Source organism: Leopardus geoffroyi, chromosome D3 (genome assembly GCF_018350155.1).
Source record: "Leopardus geoffroyi isolate Oge1 chromosome D3, O.geoffroyi_Oge1_pat1.0, whole genome shotgun sequence".
Lineage (NCBI taxonomy): Eukaryota > Metazoa > Chordata > Mammalia > Carnivora > Felidae > Leopardus > Leopardus geoffroyi.
The window spans coordinates 62,204,675-62,228,743 of NC_059339.1; positions in this window are offsets into that span (position 1 = coordinate 62,204,675).

Consider the following 24,069-nt stretch of genomic DNA (forward strand, 5'->3'; position numbering starts at 1 on the left):
ATTTTTTTTAATGTCACATTTTTTTTTAAATGTGTCTTCTCAATTAGCATATGAGACTACTGAGAACAGCAAACAGGCTGTACTTCATTTACTTTGGAAATAGTTCGTGATCAATGAATATTTAATGAATGCTACATAATGTCCATCATATAAGATAGATAATCACAGATAAATAATGGTCTCAAAGTGAAGTCCTTGAACCAGAAGCATTAGCATCATCTGGGACCTTATTAGAAATGCAAATTCTCAGGCCCCATCCCAGACTTACAGAATCTTTGATTCCAGAGGTGTGACCAGGATGTGTTTCAAGGATCCTCCCAGGTGATTCTAATGCTTGTTAATGTTTGGGGATCATGGTCACAGACCACTTTATTTTTTATTTCCTTATTTTTAGAGGGAAAGCATGCCTGTGCATGCAGCAGAGGAGGGACACAGAGAGATGGAGACAGAGAATCCCAAGTAGGCTCCTCACTGTCAGCAAAGGACCCCACAGGGGCCTCAAACTCAGGAACCATGAGATCATGACCTGAGCTGAAATCAAGTCAGACACTTAACCAACTGTGCCACCCAGGCACCTCAGTCACAGATCAATTTCTGAATCCTTGAAGGTATAGGAAGTCTCTCATCAGTAATACAAACATAGAAACACTTTGTTACTTATATTGTAATGGAAATATGTAATGAATTAAGTTATGGCTCCATTCATTCATTCATTCATTCATTTTGGTGGTTCATTCATAAAGATAAAATATTTGCCACCCAGGCCCTCACCTGCCAATACAGTGTACAGAGCAGGTATCAGTAAGAGTTTTCCAAGGAAAATTTTCATTGATTTTTACCAATGAAAAACTTTACATAAATTATTATCTTACTATAAATTAATCTTTAGTTGTTTCTATTAAATGTTATTAAAGCACCAGGTTCTGAAGCTATTTTGTAGGTCACTGCATGGATACTAGATGTGGTCTGACTTATTCTAGTCCCGGCATTTCCTCCAAACTGCACATTTTGGAGAGAAGATATTAAGTGTGCTAACCTATGAAAAATCTCCACATATGATCAAAATCCATTGTAACAGAATACTGGGTTCTCAAGATCCATCCCAAAGAGGGGCTATATGTAACCTATATTGCTTTTTAAAATTTATTTATTTTGGGGTAGCCTGTGTGGCTCAGTCTGTTAAATGTCCAACTCTTGATTTTGCCTGACTCTGTGCTGTCAGCACAGAGTCTGCTTGGGGTTCTCTCTCCCTCTCTCTCTGCTCATTCCACACTTGCATGCACTCTCTCTCTCAAATAAATAAATTTTAAAACAATAAATAAAATAAAATTTACTTATGTTTGCATTTATTGTTTTAAAGCACAGATGATCTGGTTTCTGTCAGTGAATCTCTGCATATATGTTCTTTTAGTCAATGACCCTGAATAATGAATACAGTTATAAACAAAGAGGCACTGAAAAAATGTGGATTTGTGTTAGTGTGTGTGTTTATGCATGGACAAACACTATTACAGGAGTGAGTGAAGAGAAAGATTTGTTCTCCTAAGTTACATCACCACAATCCCTCAGAGTTAATTACTTCTTTTGAGAAATTAGCTCTGATCTGTCACTGGCTTACTGACGGTGATTTCATCCGATAAACACCTAGAAGCAATTGCCTTCAGCTGCTTACCTGTGATTCAGGTATATATAGGAGCACATGCACTGTAGGAATGGAAGTTTTTACTTAAAGTTATGCAAATGCATGGGCAAGGTGTGGCACAGAATGCCCAAGAGATATGAGGTTCCTAAGAAAAATTCAATTCAGTAAATCAATCCAAGAGGTTTAAATACCTCTTCTCTACTCATTCCATGTTAGGCAGACAACAAATACCTTTCCTGTTGCTTTGGGAGCATGACATCTAAACTGTGAGTTCAGACACATGATGGGAAGGAAGGAGGGAGGAAGGGAAGTAGATAAGGGAGTAAAGAAGGAAGGGGGAAGGGAGGAAGGGAGAGAGGAAAGAAGGAAGGAGAAGGAAGGGAAGGAGGGAGGAGAGGAGAAATAAAGACAGGGAGGAGGAAAAGGAAATTAAAGGCAATACCGGATCATAAGGAAAGGACTATATATATACAGGAATTCAGAGAAAAAAAAAAGTTTGCATGACGTGAATAAACAGGTGAAGGCTCCTGGGAAAGTAAGACTTGAATAGGCAGGCCCTAAAGGAAGAAGAGATGGCAAAAAGTTTCCTACCAAACAGTAACTTCTCTAAGAATTAATTCTTTTCTGATTAGGCCAGAAAATGAGGAAAGCAGATACAAGCCTATTTTGCTTGAAACATCCTGACTATTTAGCTCCTGTCAGTGAACAGATAAATTATATTGCCACTTATCCCCAATCTCACAGTGGCCTTCGATACTGCAGAAGGGACATTTTTACCACAGGCAAATTAATCCATTCCTTTTTTAAAAAATAATGGATTTCTATTGATATATTTAAAGCATCTGTCAATCCCTGTGCAAACTGCCAAATCATGTGTTAAATTTAAAAATACAGCTGAGCACTTAAAACTCATCAGACTGTAATAATTGAGCTTAGACTTGAAGACAGAAATATGAATGAATGCAAGGCATAGGAACTAAGTTAACTAGATCTCTACAATTTTGTGGAATCTAGACATATCCCAGACATTTTATGGAATGGAAACAAACCATTGCTCTTCACTGGGGAGGGATACCATAACTGGTACGCTACACAGTCAATAGGAAAATCATATTGTCTTAATAATTCTGAAATAGGTAGACATTGCAAATAAGAAGTCAAACAAAATTCTCTTCTATAGTACTAGGGAACTGTGATAATCTACTTCAAAGAAACCGATGTTGCAATATTTCCAAGATCCTGTGGAATAGAACTTAGTAAATTAGACTTCTGGACCATCCACTGTAAAATTTTAACTTGAAGTCCACAAGTTGGTCAATATTGTGTATCTTTCTTCTATCCTAGTTAACTCACTCCTCGTTAACTGGTTAACAAGATGGCAAAAAAGGTTAGTATTTTAACTTAGAGTCTTGGTTCTTCAAGAAACAATAACCTATATTTCTTTATAATCAGTTACTGGTATCTATTTATCAGATAAACTAACATAGTTATTAGGTGCCTACTTTTGTGCAAGTCAGAATTATTAGACAAAATTTCCATCTTCATAGAATTTAAAATCTTGTGTTGGAAAGAAGGGGAATACCCATGAGACATTACAAATCAAAGCAAAATTCAATAATAATTCATGAGTTATAATTAAGTTATACCATAGATTAAAAAGTTAAGTGACAATACAAGAGATCTTTTTTTTTAATATGAAATTTATTGTCAAATTGGTTTCCATACAACACTCAGTGCTCATCCCAACAGGTGACCTTCTCAATAAGGAGATCTTTTTTAAATCATCTTGTATACGGCTTTGAACACAGTATGCACTCACTAAACATGAGCTGAATGATAAACAATACTAACAAAGACAATAGTACAGAGGATGTCAATTTTCCAAGTGAGCTAAAATGGTCAAAAGAAGACCTCATCAAGGGAAAATAACTCAGACTCAAGAAGAACAGTTTTTAGGGGCACCTGGGTGGCTCAGTCAGTTAAGTGTCCAACTCTTGACTTTGGCTCAGGTCATGATCTCACAGTTGGTGAGTTCAAGCCCCACATCGGACTCTGCATTGACAGTGTCAAGCCTGCTTGGGATTCCCCCTCTCTCCCTCTCTCTCCCTGCCCCTCCCCTGCTCTCTCTCTCTCTCTCTCTCTCTCTGTCTCAAAATAAATAAATAAACTTAAAAAAAAGAGAGGGCGATTTTTAATGGGATAAATTTAGAAAGACAAAAGGGTATAAGTAACATAGGTGAAAGAGGCTAAGTAAAATCTTAGACCTGTACTATCCAGCATCATAGCCACTAGCCACATGTGGCTAATTTCCTAGCCACATTTCAAATACTCAATAGCCACTTATCATTAATGGTGACCATACTGGACTGAGAAGATATTGAATACATCCATCATCATAAAAGTTTCCACTGGACAGCACTAGCTTAGACTCTCAAAAATACACTGACAGTATGTGTGTGTTTGCACACACATGTGTGTTGAGGGGGTAGAAAGTTTGGCCAGCTTTATTTCCCCATCTATAAAATGAGGAAGGACACAATATGAATTGTGTCTCTCCCAGCTTTAAAATTCTGTCTGTACAGGGGCTCCTGGGTGGCTCAGTTGGTTAAGCGTCTGACTTCAGCTCAGGCCATGATCTCGTGGTTCATGAGTTTGAGCCCCGCATTGGGCTCTGTGCTGACAGCTCAGAGCCTGGAGCTTGCTTTGGACTCTGTGTCTCCCTCTCTCTGCCCCTCCCCTTCTCGCACTCTGTGTCTCTCTCTCAAAAATAAACAAACATTAAAAAAAAAACTCTTTTAAAATTCTGCCTGTATCTATATAGTCAAGTCAGTAGAGCAGTTGGTTTGTATATAGTAGAGTAGAAGAGAAATTTTGGAAAGAAAAATGGAAAGAGATAACAAAGGAACTTAATGGGACTTGTACCTATGCTGTGGGCAATGGTGAGCCACTGGCAGTCTTTGAAGAAGAAACTGATATGGTCAATATTGCTGTCATTTGCAGTTTGAAATGTCCCTTTTATTTATGTAACACTTTTCCCCCATTTCACAGCTATCATTGGGAAATCACATCTCCTTCCTTTGAACAATCTATGTTCCTAATGTCTAGATGTGTCAAACTTGGTCTTCCGGGAAGCAGCAACTTAGATGGAATTAGGGGTTCAAATGATTGATTGGGAACTAAATCGGTAAAAGACAAAAGAGTGAAGGAAACAGAATTAGGCAGGGGAAGCCTTAGTTGTGCAGAATTGACTCCAATAAAGAAAAATAGTACAGGAAGCAGGTCTAGGCAGGGACAGCCTCAGATCATGATTCAAGCCTAACAAATTCTCAGCTAACCCAATGGGGAGAACTCAGAGCAAAGATGGCCCATTAGAGGAGTCTTTCACTGGACAGAAATAGCTAGACCCGGGGTGCCTGGATGGCTCAGTCGGTTAAGCATCTGACTCTTGGTTTTGGCTTAGGTCACGATCTCACAGTTCATGGGTTCAAGCCCACACTGGGTTCTATACTGGTGGTGTGGAGACTGCTTGGGATTCTCTCTCTCCCTTTCTCTCTTCCCCTGCCCTGCTCACTCTGTCTCTCAAAATGGATAAACTAAAAAAAAATTTTTTAATTAAAAAAAAAATATATAGCTAGGCCCTAGGAAAAGTGTGGCCTTCATGCAAAAGCTGAGGCAGGTCCTGAAGGCTCTGCCTCACCTTCAGCTGAATGACATCCAATGACTGTATTCCTTGCACCTACATGATGAGAACTGTCTTACAGTGAGATTTAAGCAGCACACATCCATGGCTAACACTCCAGCTTGCAACCCGAACACTCCTACCACCATTTCTCCATGTTACAACCTCCCATTTGGTTTCGGTTTTGGCTCACTCCCATTCCTCCAGACCAGCATGGAGCAAGTGAGACTGAAAATGAACCTGTTATTAATAAAAGGATGGGACAACAAAGAAGAAAAGAATCTCATGGAAAGTTTCCATCCCTCTGGTCCTTAAACTATTCTTGTTGAATTGTGGGAAGCCAAAAATCTGTACCTATACCCTTGGCTCTGCTGCAGACAAGTCCTGAGCTGGATTGTTATAAGGAAAAAACAGGACAGTGGAGGAGAAAAAGGCTTTCAGTTTAGTTATATAAAGGCACAGGTCTTCCCTATTCACATCTATGTTAATGAACCCTTTGATGTCCAGAAAAACCAGAGCTGCCAAATATCCACCTTATGTGGGCTGCTTCTTAGATAATTGCAAATGTCTCTTTCAATTGTAAAAGACAGAAAAATGTCACAAATGTACATCGCTAACATTAAGCGAAGAGTTGAACCTGGGCAATTTAATGCCATGCTGACGTTGGGCTCTTTAGACACTGCCCCAAAGAAAATTTATTCATTTCCCTTGAAAAAAGGGCTGCACTAAATGACACGAATTTTCACCAAATGTCAGATTTTTACCATATGGATAAAGCGATTAGTCCTAAAGAAGCTTATAGTAGGTTGAAGACGCAAAGTTGGTTATGCACATAAACACAAATTTAAACTTAGGCTGGGTGTGGAGTGGATTCTATATCACTGCTTAATGCTCAAGGCCAGTGATTACCAGACTGTGATCCTCAAAACCAATAGCATCAGCATCACTTGAAACCTGTTAACGAGCTCACATGCCCCTCAACAAGATATTTATATTGAATCAGAAACTCTGGGGATAAGACCAGCAATCTGCAGTTTACAAGCCCTCATGGTGACTGTGCTGCTTAAGACTGAGAGCCAGTAGTCTAGTTCAGGATGACACTGAAATGCACTGTTACTATAACTTAAGTTCAGGTGTCCTGGCTGGAGGATTAGACAAGGGAAGCTGGAATGGGGTCATATGCCATAAATAAGGTTGGACTGAGAAAACTGAAGTCACAATAATAAAGAACAGGTTTTATTTAAATGAAGGTGTTAGCAAGGAAGAGACCAAAAGACAATTCAGTGTATATAATTGATGAGGTTTTGGGTGATGGGGGAGTTCATGGGGTCTGAAGCTGATGACCAAGAAACAATTCTTGAAGACATCTTTAGTGCAAAAAGGTGATTTTATTACAGCACGGGGATAGGCCATGGGCAGAAAGAGCTGCCCTGGGACCATGAGGAGAGGCTGGTTATATAGTTGGGAGCTGGGGAAGGTAAAGCCCAGGGAAGTTTCCAATGAGATTTTCAGATGCTAAAGAAGATTCACAGGATACTGGAGGCCTAACTTTTGTCAAGCTAAGGTTGTTTTTCCCTCTAGTAAAGCATTAACATTAGGACAGTAGAGGGTTCCTACTGAGGAACTTGTCCCATATGTTAGGGCATTTGAGTTTTAAACTCCTGCTCTTAGGACAATGCTGAAAAAAAAAAAAAAAATCCTAGCACATATATCATTTAGCACACATGCTAGTCTATCTGTAGAAGAAAAACCTAGAAATCCTGTTCTGGCTTAAGTGGAGTGTGATTTTTTTAATTGAATAATATTCCCAAAATGTCTTCTATAAAGGCCCTAATTCCAACCAAAGTGGAAAGAGAGTGCTTTTTCTTCACAATAATTAATATGCAGGGTTATATATCTTTATAAGTTTTTTCATTTATTAGATAGAAAGTGGTAAGCATTATAACTTTACTTTGTACTTCCCTTATTTTATTTTATTTATTTTTTTTAATTTTTTTTTCAACGTTTATTTATTTTTGGGACAGAGAGAGACAGAGCATGAACGGGGGAGCGGCAGAGAGAGAGGGAGACACAGAATCGGAAACAGGCTCCAGGCTCTGAGCCATCAGCCCAGAGCCCGACGCGGGGCTCGAACTCACGGACCGCGAGATCGTGACCTGGCTGAAGTCGGACGCTTAACCGACTGCGCCACCCAGGCGCCCCTGTACTTCCCTTATTTTAGTGGAGTTGAGCATATTTGTTAAAAAGCTATTTCTTTCTTTATGAACTGTATATTAATCTCTTTTCCCGTGTTTTCTATCAGGTTATTTGTCTTTTTTATTGATCTGTAGAAACTCTTTATATATTAAATAACAAACCTTTTCATCTATCATATACATTTATTAAATTTTATATTTATATTTAATTTAAAATTAAATTAAATTTTCTAGTTATCTTTTACCTAACGAATACCTTATGTTTTTATGTAGTATTCCATTTTGTTATATTTCATTGACTATATCAATGTTTTCATGATAAAACATTTGAAGGTGATGGTTATGTTCACTATCTTGATTGTGGTGATGGTTTTATGCATGTGTGTATATATATGTATGTATGTGTATGTATATATATATATATATATATATATATATATATATATGTCAAACTTACCAAATTATACATTTTTATATATGCAACTTATTGTATGTCAAATATACCTCAAAAATTGTTTAAAATTACTATTATAGAGGCACCTGGCAGCTCAGTTGGTTAAGCATCTGCCTCTTGATTTCAGCTCAGGTCATTATCTCATGGTCATGAGATTGAGCCCCATGTTGGGCTCCACAATGGGTGTGGAGTCTGCTTAAGATTCTCTTCCTCTGCCCCTGCCTCCCCCTCAAAAAATAAAATAAAATAAAAAATAAAAAATACTATTATATATCTTTCTACTATATATTCTAATTTCATGTTTATATGTGTGTATATTTTTGAACAAATATATAAAAATCATTCATTTCTATGTACTATTTTGGTATTCAGCCACTTTATTCTCTTATCTTTTAAAATCAATTTTCAGTTGACTTTCTTTAGTTTTCCAGGTAAAACTTGGAATTTTTCCCTTTCCTCAATTTTTCACCTCCCTTTTATTTATCCTCTTATCTTCACATCCTCCAGCTTCCATAATGCTCCAATATTTAACACTCAGAGCTAGGTTTAGAAGCACACACAGACAATGATTTCCCATTCAGACACAGATTGGGCTCGGTTCTCTAGGTATGGCTGAGTGGCAACTAAGCCTGCCCCTGAGGGGAAGCCAACAATATTTATGATCTCACATGAGTGGGACAATGTCCCTGGTTTTTGTGAGGTTCAGAACAAAGGTAACGAAAGTAAAAGTAACAAGAAGAGATTAAAAAAAAAAAACACTGTGAAGGTAGGGTGTTGTAATGCCAGTCAATAATGGGATGAAAGAATCCAAAACTTCAAGCTCAACTGAGTCAGATAATAATAATAAATGCACGAAGAGTGTAGTGGAGAATTTAAAAGCTCATGCCCAACCTAAAAGCATTCCAACATGCAGTTTTAAAGCATTCACCTGGTGAGAAGAAAACACCTCTAATGGCTCACAGCCAAGGTCAGAATTGAAAATAAATGAGAAAGTCCTGGGTGGCTCAATCGGTTTAGCATTCCACTCTTGATTTTAGCTCAGGTCATGATTTCACCATTCCTGAGATCGAGCCCCATGTCAGGCTATTGCTAACAGCACAGAACCTGCTTGGGATTGTCTCCCCCTCTCTCTGTTCCATGCATGTGTGCCCTCTCACTCACTCTCCCTCTCAAAAGAAATAAATAAAAACTTAAAAAAAAATTAAAAAGAAAATAAACGGGCAATGAATCTGGTCAGGATTTTCTACCATTCATTTATTCAATCAGCAGATATTTGTTAAGCAAGAAGTGTGAAAAGCGCTGGGGATATAACATTAAATAAGACCCGACCTCTAATTATAAATAGTTTATAATGTACAGGGAAGACAAAACATCTGTCTGAGAAAGTCAAGTGAGACTCCTAGATGAGAGGCCACTTGATAAGGTTTTACATAACTGGGGCTTGGTCAAACAGAGCACAGAATTAAAGAGCAGGTATGAGACCCATTTCACAGATGATGGCTATGTTGGCACTGTCTCAGTCCTGATGGATGTCCCTATACTGCTTGTTTTGCTACAGAAATGTACTCAGTAATAAATATTTGAACCCACTAAATTTCTAGATTCAGTTAAAAATGGAACAATGTAACAAACTTTGTCTTTTTCATAAATTCACTAAGAGTTAACCCGATGTCCCCTTAAAAACGTGAACGTCAAGAATGTAAGATGTTTCTCCTCTGGCACCGTCCAGAATCCAGGTATGACAAGGATTTGTGGATATCCGGGATATTCATATTTCTGAATAATATGTAGAATCAAAATTAAGTATGGTCTGAAAGCAGATGATATAAACTGGACCTGGCTTTCTCTTATTCTTTTCATCTTTCTGTGCCTTGGGTGTCCCATGCCATGTGAAATGCTTCTGGAGCCACTCCACTGAGAACAGAAACACAGAAGTGGGTCTGGACACTGATGTTGGATAGTGAGATGTCACTGCCTTTCTATTCACTGTCTGCGGCTGTGAGAGGAGTAGACTCACCTAAGGACTTATTTTGTCATTGGCGTCGTCCAACACACAACTAAGAATCAATGGTCTCCTCGGTAATCTCAGAAGGAATTGAGAAAATATAACCCTCATTCCCCTCTTCTGCCTCATGTCCGCATGGATTTACAGCAAACTTTTTCCTCTTGCCCTCCACTCTGGTAAAGCCTTGGCAACAATTCTGCCCTCTGCCAACTCTTCACTTTGATTTGGGGCCAGGGAACAGACATTATAAGGACGGGTAGAAACAGAGCATGGCACATTAGCATTTCCAGTCTACCACATCGGGAATCTCGGCATTTTCAATATATATTTAAAATAACGGAGTGAGACAAGCGGCTGCCTTCCCTCAAAATTGCCAACGTATGCTCCAAGATCTCCTGCATTTTGCATTGTGTCAGTCTGTGTCAGAGGTTTCAGGAAAGGTAATATAGAAGATGAATGAAAGTCTATCATTGCAGTGCCAAGATGAAAAAGTGACAGCTCATAATGAAAAGAAAAATAGTTTCCATTTTGGGCCTCTGTAAGTAAGAAAGTGACAGAGTCTTGGGAACTGTGAGCCTGAAAAATGGTCCCTTTGACAGACATGCCTGTAAGTGAGAAGGCCCCGGATATAATACCACCTATAATAGAGGGAATAATGATTATTTTAGGCATTGCATGATTTTGAATAAATCCTTGACTACTCCCTAGAAAATGGAGTTGAAAGGAATCTAGGAAGAGTGGTGGGTTAATTTAAGGAATAAATGACCACATTTTTTTAGTCTTTTAAACCAAAGTTGGCTAAATTTATTCCCGTCAGAAATGACCAAAAGCCAATAGTATTAGTAAAAAAATTTTTGCCTCAGCAGTGATAAGAAAAAATGTAACTCTAGAATTTTCCTTCAGGATTTTGTTCTTTCGGTGGCCAAACCTTTTGGAATTAAGTTCTAGATTGGCTATAATAATTCAGTGTTTTTTAATTAATTAAAATCTAAATTCAAGTTGACACAACAGTGTAAAATACTGATGCTTTTTAATTAAGTACCACATTTCAAGATGCTTGGGATTCTTTGAGAAACTATTTTCACTTTTCTTTAATAGATGGTATTGTTTGGATGCAGCCTCAGATGTTAGCCATTTCTCAGTGCGTAGAATTTCTTACCCTGCATAATTCCTTTATCCACCTTGATGCACACACAATCAGGAACACACTACTCACATATTTAACAAATGCTAGGTCAGTGGTGCTTTCCTTGTGTGTTTGCTTTCCTGAGAACACATGCTAGTGCATTGATTTTCTTAAACGAGGCTACACAAAATCTATCTAGGAATTGGGGCTCATAGAGTTTCCACTCTCTTGGCTCTAACCATAAGCTACAAGAAATAAATGATCACTAAAAGGAGTGACTGCTACCCGTTGAGAGCTGAATTGTGGAGCCTGAGGGAGAATCCAAAATTATTTATCACAGAGTCATAGGGCTGGAAGGGACATAGAGGTCTGGGCTCTGCTGGCAGGGAGAGCTGGATGCTCCTCAATTCCATTTCAAGCAGATCAAATTATCAAATGCACTTCCTGATTCTAAGTCAATACCAATTTTCCTCTGACAGGCATTCTTTGGTTCCATCTGGACCTGGAAATACAGGGAAAGGATCTATAGCTTCCCTTAAAATGACAGCCCTGCACCTGGTTGTAACCAGCTACTTTGTTGCCTTTGGACAACCTTCTTCTCAATCTTTTCCCTGAAGGAAGGTTGAGTCATAAAGACCATTGAGAAGACCCATGAAGGAAAAAGGCCTCAGGGGAACCCACAGCTCATCTGCTTCCTCATGTTCTCCCAGGATGCTGCTGCCTACAGCATTTATCTTCCTGTGCAGTGACCACGTGCTTATCCCTTCATTGGCTCTGAATACAGAAGAGTGGAAAACACAGGCTTTGGGAAGACCTGCATTTAAGTATGGCTCAGCCTTTCGCAGCCTATGTCATCATAGGCCAATCATTTCACTTTCCAAGTTTCATCTGCAGAATGGCCCAATTCCTTTTTGGCCCAATTGTTGTGAAAATTGAGTAAACATGTATAAAGCTACTGGAAAATAATAGATATTCAATAAATACTGAATATTTAAATATCTTGTTCCCTCCAGGCTTATGGCTGAATTTTGGTTGCCTTTGTTTCTTGGATAAATGTCACATAAAAGGTATTCTGAAAATATGTGGGGAGATAAGAAGGGAGGAAGAAATGAGGAAACGGGCATTTCAATTCATTTTACAATGGGGATTGGAGAGACAGGGAAAAAGTAGGAGTATATGAACTGGGTTCTTTTCTTTTTTTTTCCTTTCATTTTTGAACACACAATGTCCCTAAGCTATAGTGGTGCTGGGTGCTGGAACACAGCACCCAAGGCAATCACTGCCATCCACCTTTCCAGAGAATATTCTTCGGCAAAAACCAAAATAGGAAAGATAATGAATAATGCTGGAGAAAGTACATTTTGGTATAACCAGTCCCAGGTAAATAAAGACTAAAATTCTGGGTGAGTACAAAGAAGCAGGTCCTGATGATGAGATTTATTAGTCAGGGACAATCTGTCTAACTAAGCACAGGGAGCTTCCGCTCTCTCTCAAAAAAAAAAAAAAAAAAAAAAAGGGAATGGACAAAAGGCAGGGGAAGAGACCGTATTGTGCTCGGAACAATGCAGCTCTGAAAAGATGGTGAAGAGATGCCCTGATAGATCTTCCATCTCTCACACTCACTCAGCAAGGACAAACAGTACCAAGAGGACCAGCATTTTCTCAGAATTCTACGGATAATAAAACAATTTCCTGAATGGAGATTACTGCTTATTAACTGGGGTGTTGTATGCACCCCTAAATTCATCAATATGCAAAGGCACTGGACAAGGATTTTGAGATGGAAGAAGGGACAAGAATATTTATCTCATGCTTGCTTTCTTCCCTGGACTCCCCTGTCTGCTTCCTGTTTGCTGATCTTCAGCCCAATGTTTAGGGTCTATGTTGTCCATCATGCAGTCTGCTTCTGTTGTTTAGGAAAGACACTCATCTCCCCATCATAGCCAACACACATACGCACAATCCTACCGTTGTTCATGTGCATGCTTTCTCACATGCAAAAATTCCTTCCCATTTCTCAAAATTCAAATTATCTGCAAGGTGTTGAATCAGGCCTAAGTATCATACCCACTGCATAAACCTCCCTTAGATTCAGTAAATTCACAAGGTACAGACTGCCTGTCCCAGTGAGCTTGACTATTACTAGACAAGGTGCTTCCTGTCAAAGAAATCAAGGAATTGACAATCCGATTGGTGAGACAAGGTTTACTAAATACACACACACACACACACACACACACACACACACCACAAACACACAACTAGGCTTTTTCAAATGTATGATGTTGAATAAAAACACCATAAAAAAGATTTGTGTTGAGGAAGAGATGATGTCAGCTGGTCAGGGGGATGGGACTTCAACTGAACCTTGAAGCAAGGATCTGACTTAGATAAGCAAGGAGGAAAGAGAAGCAATTTCCTAAGTTTTTACTATAGCATTCTTCCCACAGACAGGGGAATTTCCTCTTGTTGATTCAATCAAGATAGACTCCATATTTAGCAGGCTTTCAGTGTAATGAATCACACCTGGTGGAAGCCTTTAAGACACATATAGACTATCTAAAGCCACACTCATGGCTGCCTATAGTTCCAGCCTCAATCAAATATACGGATTTGAGTTTGTCTTGAAATTTACCCCTGGTATAATTGTTTAAAAAGCAAAGTAGAAAGACAAACTTGGTCAATGAACATTTGGCAGGTGTGTCAGTTATTAATTTATTGCTTCTTAACTTGAAACATGCCTTCTTTTTTTTTGGTCCTACTTTGTGATATTCCAGCTGGGACACTGCCATGGACATTTGCTTCTATGTCAGATAGGTAGTGGGCTGAATCTTAGCATCAAGGGTCTTCCTCCAAGATCCCAAGTTCCTTCTTATTCACTTTGATTTTTCAACCTTAAGGGTAATGTTGCTTTCCCTAGTTGCTACCTTTGTTACCTTCTACAGCTCCCACTTATCCCTTTTAGCAGATAACCACCTTTTACCTAGTAATCAGTTGTTAATATTTAATTTACCTTCTAACAGCACAATATTATATATTTGAAACTTACTAAGAAAGTAGAGTTTAAAAGTTCTCCCCACAGAGAAAAAAAATGTAACTATGAGAGGTGACAGACATCAACTGCATTTATTATGTAATCATTTTGCACTGTATATATATATATATATATATATATATATATATAGTTAAAAAGATTATATATATATATATATATATATATATATATATAATCATGCGATACACCTTAAATTTAAATAATGCTATATGTCAGTTATATCTCAATAAAAAAAACTGGGGGGAAATTTTACCCCATTCAAAACAACTGATACAGTTTCTGTCTCCTGACTAGAACCTAACTAATAGGAAGGATTTGTTTTTCTTTAACAGGAGAGCACATTTCCTTTAATCTGTGAGATTGAGGTAGACAGAGACATAAAACTGGACGTGGAGATAGAGACAGAGATGGAGATGGAGATGGAGAGATACCTTTAGCCATTAGTCTAGCCCCCTAGACTAGGGCATCTTACCGACTGCCATTTATAGAAATTGTGTTAATGATTCTTGCTGTGCAATCAATTCACCTGTTTGCTCTCAGATCCATTCCCTGCCCTTCCCCTTCTCTGCTTTGTATCACAAGGGCTGATTCACATTTTTTTTTTCTTGCCAAATAATTTCTGGCTAAGCTCAGCCAGTGGTGGAAAATGAAGAGGAGGAAAATAGAAGAATAGGCATCCTTCCTCACTCCCTAGGGGGGTGCATCTTGAACAGTGCTGCCCCTCCTCCTTGGTTGTAGTGACCAAAATAGTTTCAATCCCTTCAAGGCAGCCTGTCCCTAGGGCTCTAGTAATACCACCATTCCTTTGCTCCCTCCAGTCAGTTGCATCTTCCTACTGTTGCTAATAACTGGTTTTCCTATCTTTTTAAGACCTTTTTAACTAGTTGCCCAAAATAAATTCCTACAATTGAATAACCTGGTGGAGGCTCTGTTTTCCTAATTAGACTCAGATACACCTGTAGAGGTACCTCTCACATAATCTTCATCAGTTCATTTATTTCAATGTTCTCTAATACTGTCAAATTATTCTATGCCTTATTTAGTTTTTGTAGATAGTATCATGGCTGCTTCAGAAGGAATGTCACTTAATTCCTCAGTAAGCACACATATTCTGTGGGTTTCTTTTCTCCTTCTTGGTTATTTTTAGCAAGAATCATGAAAATGAGTAAATAATAAAGCCAACCAGGGTTTCTTTTTTGCAATTCTACATCACTATAGAGCACCTCCGTATCTCAAAGAAAGGAATAATGAATAAAAGTCTCATCTAAAGCCACTTTTCCCCTAAAATGTCTAGGTAATTGAGAAAAATATGCTTCTTCCCCTTTGATTTATAAATCACTGGTCTAAATCCCCATCCAAGATAATAAGCCAAAAGAAAAGAAGAAGGACACTGGAGGAAGAGGATAATAATAGCAACTTCAATTGAGTATTATTAATATATGTTTTTCCATTAATTCTCATAACAGTTCATGAGTTGGATATAATCCTTATCCCTATTTTACAGATAAGATAATTGAGGTTCAGAGAAGTTGAATAACTTCCCCAAAGTCATTCCACTGGGCCAGCATGTTAGACCTGGGGTTTGAACACAGGTCTCCCAAACTTAAGGCCCAGTTGACATGCTTTGATAGGGCACCAGGGAGTGGGAATAGCCTGGAGTTTGAAATAGAACTCCACAATGAAGACATCAGGACCCCACTGTAGGCCACTATGAAAGCCCAAAGAAAGGTGAAATTTAGAAAGGAGAGTCCAGTAGGAGACTGGGAAAGAGCAAACCCCACTTCTGATCTTTGTTGGGCAGCAAGTGGCAGAGAGAGAAGGGGCACAGTGGCAGCATTCACACAGAAAACATTCTGGAGGGAGAAGTGGCCACATGTGAGAAATGAGCTTGAACTCCACAATGGCATCCACAAGGCCAAAGTGTCTTTTTAGCATATGCCATTCCCCTAATAGGCAGGTAATTGCTTTAGTACCGTGGTAGAGAGCAGCCTTTGGTTTGGGGTACCTTATTAAGATGTCGACAGACTCTGGAGAGTTCAGAGAGGAGCAGGGAGATGATTACAGGGGCTGGAGGGGTTGATTTATGAGGCAAGATGGAAAGACTGGTGCTGTTACCGCTTGGATAAATGATAGCTAAGGGAGGCATAATGATATCTATAAATATTTGTAGGGCGGAAGCAGTGTGAAGAGAAGGGATTCATGTGCTACTGATGGAATACAATACCCTCCGTTTCCCTTTGCTGAACTGCCAGGAAAAACTTTCTGACAGCAGTGTCATCAGAACTGGAGAAAAATCAGCCACAGGGGAAAGGGTGAAAGTGACAGCCCAGGATCACTTAAGACCAAGCTCCAGGAAAAAATGACAAAGTGTGTTGAAGGGCATCCACTGCCCCAACTTAGGAATGGACTAGAGAGGCCCTCATAGCTGCTGTGGGCACAAGGGGGGCTTTTGCTCCCCAGCCTTACCCTTCACCTTCTTCTCTGCACCAGCCAGCTTCACTCACTGTGTCTTTGTTCAGACTTTCTCTTTACCTTAAAATCCCCCCTACCAGTTGGTATCTACCCATTCTACACTCACAACAAATGAGAGCCTCCAGCAGGCCAGGCACCTAGCTGGCTATGGATACAAAAGCAAGGAGACACTCATTGTTTCCAAACTGATGGCTAACTGGAAATCAGCCAAGTCAACACCTAAGTAAATGCAGTGTAACGAGTGTGGTGATAGACTCGGATCTAGGGTACTCTGGGAGCAAAGAGAAAAAGCCCCCAATCCAGACTGGGGGAACTGGGAGATAACTCCCAGTGTTGACCTTTACCTGAGCCATGAAAACAGCATGGTTAAGAAATCGCCCCGCCATACACACCCTTCCGTGTTCTGGGGAGTAGCTTGCCATAAGAATCACACTTCCACTATGACTTACAGAAGAATGCTGGTCTGTTCTTTCTCACAACTTCCAAGAAGAGTCACAGATGCCTCCTCTGTTTACCTGTGACAAAGCCCAACACAGTCCTTGCCTCTTTTGCCTGAACTTCTAAAAAGCCAGGCACAGACCCTCCAACTCCCCACTCTTAGACTCATGAATTACTAACAGATTAGAAATTGTCCTCCTGGGGCACCACCTAGGTGGCTCAGCCGTTTGAGCATCCAACTCTTGGTTTCAGCTCAGGTCATGACCTCATGGTTTATGAGTTCGAGACCCGAGTCAGGCTCTTTGCTGACAGTACAGAGCCTGCTTGGGATTCTCTCTCTCTCCCTGTCTCTCTGCCCCTCCCCGATATTCTCTCTCTCTCTCTCTCTCTCTCTCAAAAATAAATAAACTTAAAAAAAAAAGAAAAAGAATTGTCCTCCTAAAATTAACTACATGCATTTCCTCTTCAGCTGAGACTTGTGATTTCAAAACCAATCCCAAAGGTAAAATCACCCTACTTGTAATTTCTCCTGTCCTTTCTATAAAAATCTAAGGCAAAGCCATCCTGCTGAGACACCCTGATCTTCAGATTTCCAGGGTTCTCCCTATTGTAATACCTAAATAAAGTAAGTTTCCTTACTTGCTCTGTATTTGTCATCGGCAAAGTAATCTTGAAGAGTGAACTGCAGTTAAAGAAAGGGAAAAGGATGCATATGAAAAGAAGTTGCATGAAAAGAAAGTACCTCATATACAGAATATGTTAGTGGAACTTCCATGGTTGAAGGGTCGTATCTAAGGTGGGAAGGAGGTGAGGAATTTGTCTGGAAAGGCTTCATTTATTAAAGGACCTGACCATAGCCAAGTATCTTTTCTGACTCAGTTTCCTCACCATAAAAATGGAGGTGGGGCACATAGGTGGCTCAGTTGGTTAAGCATCCAACTTTGGCTCAGGTCATGATCTTGTGGTTCATGAGTTCAAGCCCCGCATCAGGCTGTCTGCTGTCAGCACAGAGCCCACTTCCAAATCCTCCACCTCCCTCTCTCTCTGCCCCTCCCCCACTCACATGTGTTCCCTCTCCCTCTCTGTCTCTCAAAATAAATAAATAAACATTTTTTTAAATGGAGGAAAAGATAATAACAACCCCATCAAGGAGGTCACATGGCAAGCTTCTGACCCTTGGAAGATGCTTAGTAACTGAGCAGTGTCTCCAGGACAGGGCACTGCATATGGTAGGCAGACAAGAAATTATGTCATACAAGAGGTTGGTAAACACATGTTCCCACATCAGCCACTACACCCAAAGTGAGTTAGCACAGCCAGGTCTGTTGCCACATGGATCAGAAGCCAGCACAGACTGACCCTAAAGTCTCAGGCTATGTGCTGAGAGAGCCCACCCTGGCTTAGGGTGCACCACTGTGGTTCAAGCCCCTCAGAATGCAAACAAAAGCAGACCACATTTCCCTCGAGAACACAAACCCACCTGAATTCCCAGAGCAGGTTGGCCAAACTGTGTACCCTAGAACGTGAACAGCATCAGCCTGATGTGCAGATACACATGGCTCACATTGGACATCCACAGTATGGGCAGCCTAACTCTGATTCGGGTCTCAGCCCCCGCCCAATGTGCTGCCACTTGTGGCAGCTGCAGTTAGTATGGACGATTGGCTAGGAGGGATAAAAACAGATTTCCCAAACCAACTGTATTCAATGCAACATATTTTTCATATGTTTAATGGAACAGAAATTTTTATTTTAACCGACATTTATGGGCATTACTAGTGTTCTGTGGAGGGAGCAGGAACCTGGTGGGGAGAGATAGCAGGTATAGGAATCATATTATTTTTATCATAAGATTAGGGCACTCTGTGTTTTCCTCCCCCAAGGCTCCTTTCTCCTCCTCCCAGCCTAGAAAAACAAGAGATTATAGATGGAGGCTCCCGCTGTACAAAGCCCCAGCTCGGTTAACCCTTCCTCCATTGCAGTCCGGGTACCAGAGATCCCATTATTTAATGCTAATGTATTGTTTTTCCACTGCCTGGCTCTGGGAGATCCAGATTCTTGGCGCCACAGACTCAAGCATCAGCCAAAGCAATAAAGAGGAGACAATTCTTCATTATCATCCCTGGAAGCTACTCAGTGACAATGAGGGAACTGGGGTTTGGGTTGTTTGTGTGTCTGTATATATTCAGAAAGCATGTCCTGAAGTTGTGGTTTTAGTGACAATCAGCTTTATCTACTCTAACCATCCTCCTCCCTTACTCCGCTTTTTAAAAAAATTGCAGCTTCCACGAGATCAAAAGAGATGACAAACTTGGGAAGGAAGGTCTCTGAGACAAGTATGTCCTCTGCTTAGTTCCTTCCTCTGCTCTGATTCCCACCACATCCTTGATAACCTCTCCCTTGGCTCCTCTTTCCCCCCATCCCTGTCTCAACTGTTGTACTTCTTCACACAGGAAGAAAACGCTGGCTACGAATCAGCATTCTAATCCTCGCTGTAACCTTACAAAGCTGTGTAAACATAAGCGAAGTCAATCAAGCACGACTGCAGTTTTGTCTCCTGTGGAAGTGGCCCTGAGGCCTTTCCAGCTCCTCCACGGAACATGGAAATACAAGTCTACAGGCTTCCTGTGTGGCCTCTGCCACCACAGGTTTAGAAGCAAGTGGGACACTGAGTAAGGAACCGTTATTGCATCATTTTACCCCTGATGAAACAAGGCAAAGTAGCATCCAAGTTTCTGGTGGCGGCATCATCTTTATAAATCACGTAATCTAGTATAAACCTCAGAGTACAATTTCTAAATAGTGTGTAGTCTTTGCATAGCATCATTTGCTGTCCTTCTATGCAGCTGGCCAAACACACTTAGCTGACCCCTCTCCTGGACACTGTGGATAAATGAATACTGTGGATCAAAGGAAATGTGGACCAGTACTAGAAAAGCCAAGGGCAATCCCGTGAGAGTAGTCTCATGTTTGTAGCGAAATCCAGATAAACTTTCCCTGCGGCAGAGTGAACAAGGACGTTTGTAGGATTAGGTTGGCAGACAAGACGAAGTCTAGTGACTATTCCAGCCTCCAATCTCTGCTCCCCATCATATTCTTCTCTTTGTGTGTGAGTTTTAATCAGGATTTGGAGCCATGAAACATACTCCCTGGCTCAGAAAACTGTACTAAAGTGGCCTCAGTTCTTTTCAGCCTGGCTCTGATGCTGAAAGCCATACCTCTTGGAACTTACGAGCATATCACAGATGCTGAGCAGGTGAGCTTTAAAAAATGGGGTTCCATCTGAATAATCTGTCAGGCTACTGATGACAAAAAGCTATTTCTGACTCTAGTCGGAATGAGTGATTACTTTGATAACAAATTAAAACAAGCTTGGAAATTGGAAATTACCAGAATTAAGCTATCTCCAATGAATGACTAAGCTCCCCCCTTTAGTACATTTTCTTCTATATTAGCCATAAACATGAGCTCTTCATTAATAGAAATTGGTTCATTGCTACTGGCCACAAGGGGAATCTATTGGATGTGTGGCACTAACTTCCAACCTGATCAAAAAGACAACTTGTTCTTAATGTGAGTGCTTTCTTGGGAACTTAAAAATTCTTTATGTCCCTTTTGGCTTCTTGCATACAAAGCCAATTGTAATGTTCAACTTCAAATGTTCGAATATTTTCTCTGTATGGGATGTTTATGGCACCAAATAATTTCTAGATGATTACTGTTTTTAATAACTAGCTAATTACAGTATTAATCAGAAATGTCCTTTTGGCTTATAGAAGGTACCAAGGGACAGAGGTAAGAAACAAACACATTCCTGTTGAAACCACTTGCACAAAACTTCTGAGCTTCCTATTCAGAAGATAAGAAGTGTTGCTAAATGGAAGGCTCAATCCTTAGTGAAGAGAAAACAATTCAGCTTCCCAGCTAAGTGTTCAAAGCTTTCAAAGTGAAATGGGCATCCTGTGACCTCCCAAATTCCCGTATATCCTGAACACATAATTGAATCACCCTTTTATACTTTAACTTTGCATGGTGGGAAATGTTGTCATTGAGTCTCAATTGTATTCAAACATTTTCTGTTATTGCTTTGTTTCTTGATCCCTGATCTATAAGCAGTGACCTTATGCAATGATGAACTAGAGGGGTTAATATTCCAAAGAGGCTGTTATTTTTCTTCCTATTTGTCCTAGCCTTACGGAGCTTCCATTTCATCAGGTGACCCCTGCCATCTATTTAAGCTAGCAAGTTTTGTCTAAATCACAATAGCTATATTCCCTGCTGTTCCTCCTACCCCCATCTCCCTGTGGCGGTTTTCGTGGATAGGTCAGATATGGAAGTGACAATGACATCTGTTCTAGCTCCCTCTCTCTCATTCTTATGGCAAGAATGTATGTGTGTGTGTATCTAAAGAAATAATGAAAAATAGTCAGTGAAAATTTTGCAAAGTATTGAGTGTTTCATTAGTGGAACTGTACCAATATATTCTGTGTCTGATGAGATGCTGATTTTCCTGCTTCTCTTTCTTACTGAGCTTGATGGACAAGCCCTTCTTTAATGTACAAATAATCTTTATGACCCTTGTAAGCAGGTCTGATGATACTCAGCTGAGTAATGTACCAGAACTGAAATTTCCATCTACTTGATGTTTTGCACAGAGGTTTTGATGAAGTCACTGTCACCTGCTATTAACTTAATATCAATTCTTAATAGGGTCCCTCTCTCACCATCTCCACGCTGTTGGGGTCCAAATTAATTACTAAGTAAAAATTCTGCCACATAAATAAATCCCCACTTCCCAGAGAGGGAGGAAAAAAGTTTTTAACCTCATTGGAGAGCTCAGAGAACAGCCTGTGGAAGAAGATTCACCTTCAAGACACATCTAAGTCTGTGCATCAATGAGAAAACCAGAGTTCCCTGAAAAGTGAGGCTCACTTCTTCATGCTGAAGCCCCATATCTTATTTTTCAGAATCCTCATATTTATTCTCAAAAATCACTAGACTCTTCACCTAGTACTCTCTGGTACTAAGGTATGGCTAAGGTTAACAAAATGCTCCTTAAAAATAACCTGTTCAGGGGTGCCTGGGTGGCTCAGTTGGTTAAGTATCTGGCTCGTGGTTTCGACTCGGGTCATGATCTCACAGTTTGTGAGTTCAAGCCCCACATTGGACTCTGCACTGACAGTGGTGAGCCTGCTTGGGATTCTCTCTCTCCCTCTCTCTCTGCCCCTCCACCACATGCTTGTGTGCTCTTTCTCTCTCTCTCTCTCAAAATAAATAAATAAACTTTCAAAAAAAAGTGTTCATTAGGTATCAAATGTATCAAATATCCCAAGTAGGGTGTGGGATGAGATTAACTAAATCTCTTACAATCTTGGTATTCTATAAAAAGTTGTGAACCATAAAAACATAAGAATTTTAACAATCTGCTCAATAGTCATTTGGTGTTACCTAAATTTCACCATCAGAAATAAGTTTATTATTAAATGATAATATCCCTAAAGGGTCAGGGGATGGGAGGAAAAGAATAAGAGGATAAAAAGAGCTTAATCTCTATTAGGCATACATAACTTCCTGGGAATTTGGTTAGAATACTGCTGGTAGAGAAGACAGAGTTCTTGGGATGTTAAAGAGACTCTGGGCCAGTGGGATAACCTGTAATGGTTGAGAAGATGGTAGAGGGTCTTTCCAAACATTTGGTAGAGCACTGAGAACAACTTTGTCTAAGTCACAATTCTTACATTGCAGATACCCAAGGATAAGGCGGGGGGGGGGGGGGGTGGGGAAGACAAGGGTAGGAAGTAATTTAGGGCCTACAAATTAAAAATCTTTGCTAAAAGTGAGAATAATAAAAAGCTCAGAGATACCTGAAACCCCATTAACATGTAGACACCTTGACTTTAATTGCTTATCAGAAGCTAACAAAACAGATTTCTTATTTCACCCTTTCTCCAAAAATTTAAAATTACCCTTTTGAGGCTTTCAGATCCCAGTGGATCCCTTTTGCTGTCTCTATCTTTCATTTTTTTGGTTCTAACTATCTACACCTGCAACTCTTCTTGAGCTGGATTTCTACCCTTGGCTCCTAGAGCCCATTTACCAGCTCAGGTAAAGCACACAAGGCACCTGGAAGTTTGTACTGCCAGGCCTTTGGGCAACAACTGACCACAACGGCCACGGGAGTATGACAGCCTTGCTCCCTTGCCTTAGGCGAGATGAACCCTGAAGCACGACTTACATCGCAGAGCTGTCCTGGGTCAGACTGAGTTACACTCCCCAGGTCTTAGCCTGAAATCTCAGCCTCCCTTGGCTTCTTCCCTTTTCCTAAATTTGCTTCACCCCCTTCGCTCACTAGATTCTTCCTTACAAATCACTTGCACACTGTTCATCATCTTAGGGCTACCTTCTAGGGAACCTAACTAAGATACAGTCCTGGCTGGATACATCTATCTGAAGATCTGGATGAAAACTCCACAACTTATTGTGACCAAAGCCAATGGATCACCATGCCCCACCTATCCCTCCCTCCTACCATTTCTGTTAGGAATTACAACATTCTCCTGGTTACCCAGACACAAAGCTTTGGAGAAAACTTTAATTACTTCTTTTTTACTTAATGACTTACTATGATTTTACTGTCTACAAAACATTTTCATTTATTTATTATAATTTGGTTCTCAAACTACACTTTAGAAATGTATAGGCCAAATTTGATCATTTCAGTCTTAGAGTGAGGCAACAAAGAATAAAGAAAATTAAACAGCTAGTAAATTGAGTAATTAGAACCAGGACCTGTGCCTTTGACTTTGATTGACTACTTTTCTACAAAGCCAGATGTTCTTCCTTCAGGATATCTCTTAAATGCTTCCTTTTTTTTTTTTTTTTTCTGTTTCATCCACACAACTCTGGTTTAGACCCTTGATATTCTTTCTCAGGTTATGGCAATTGTCTACACGGTTACTTTGCCTCTATTTCTCCATATTGCATTCCTGAGTGCCACTGCCAG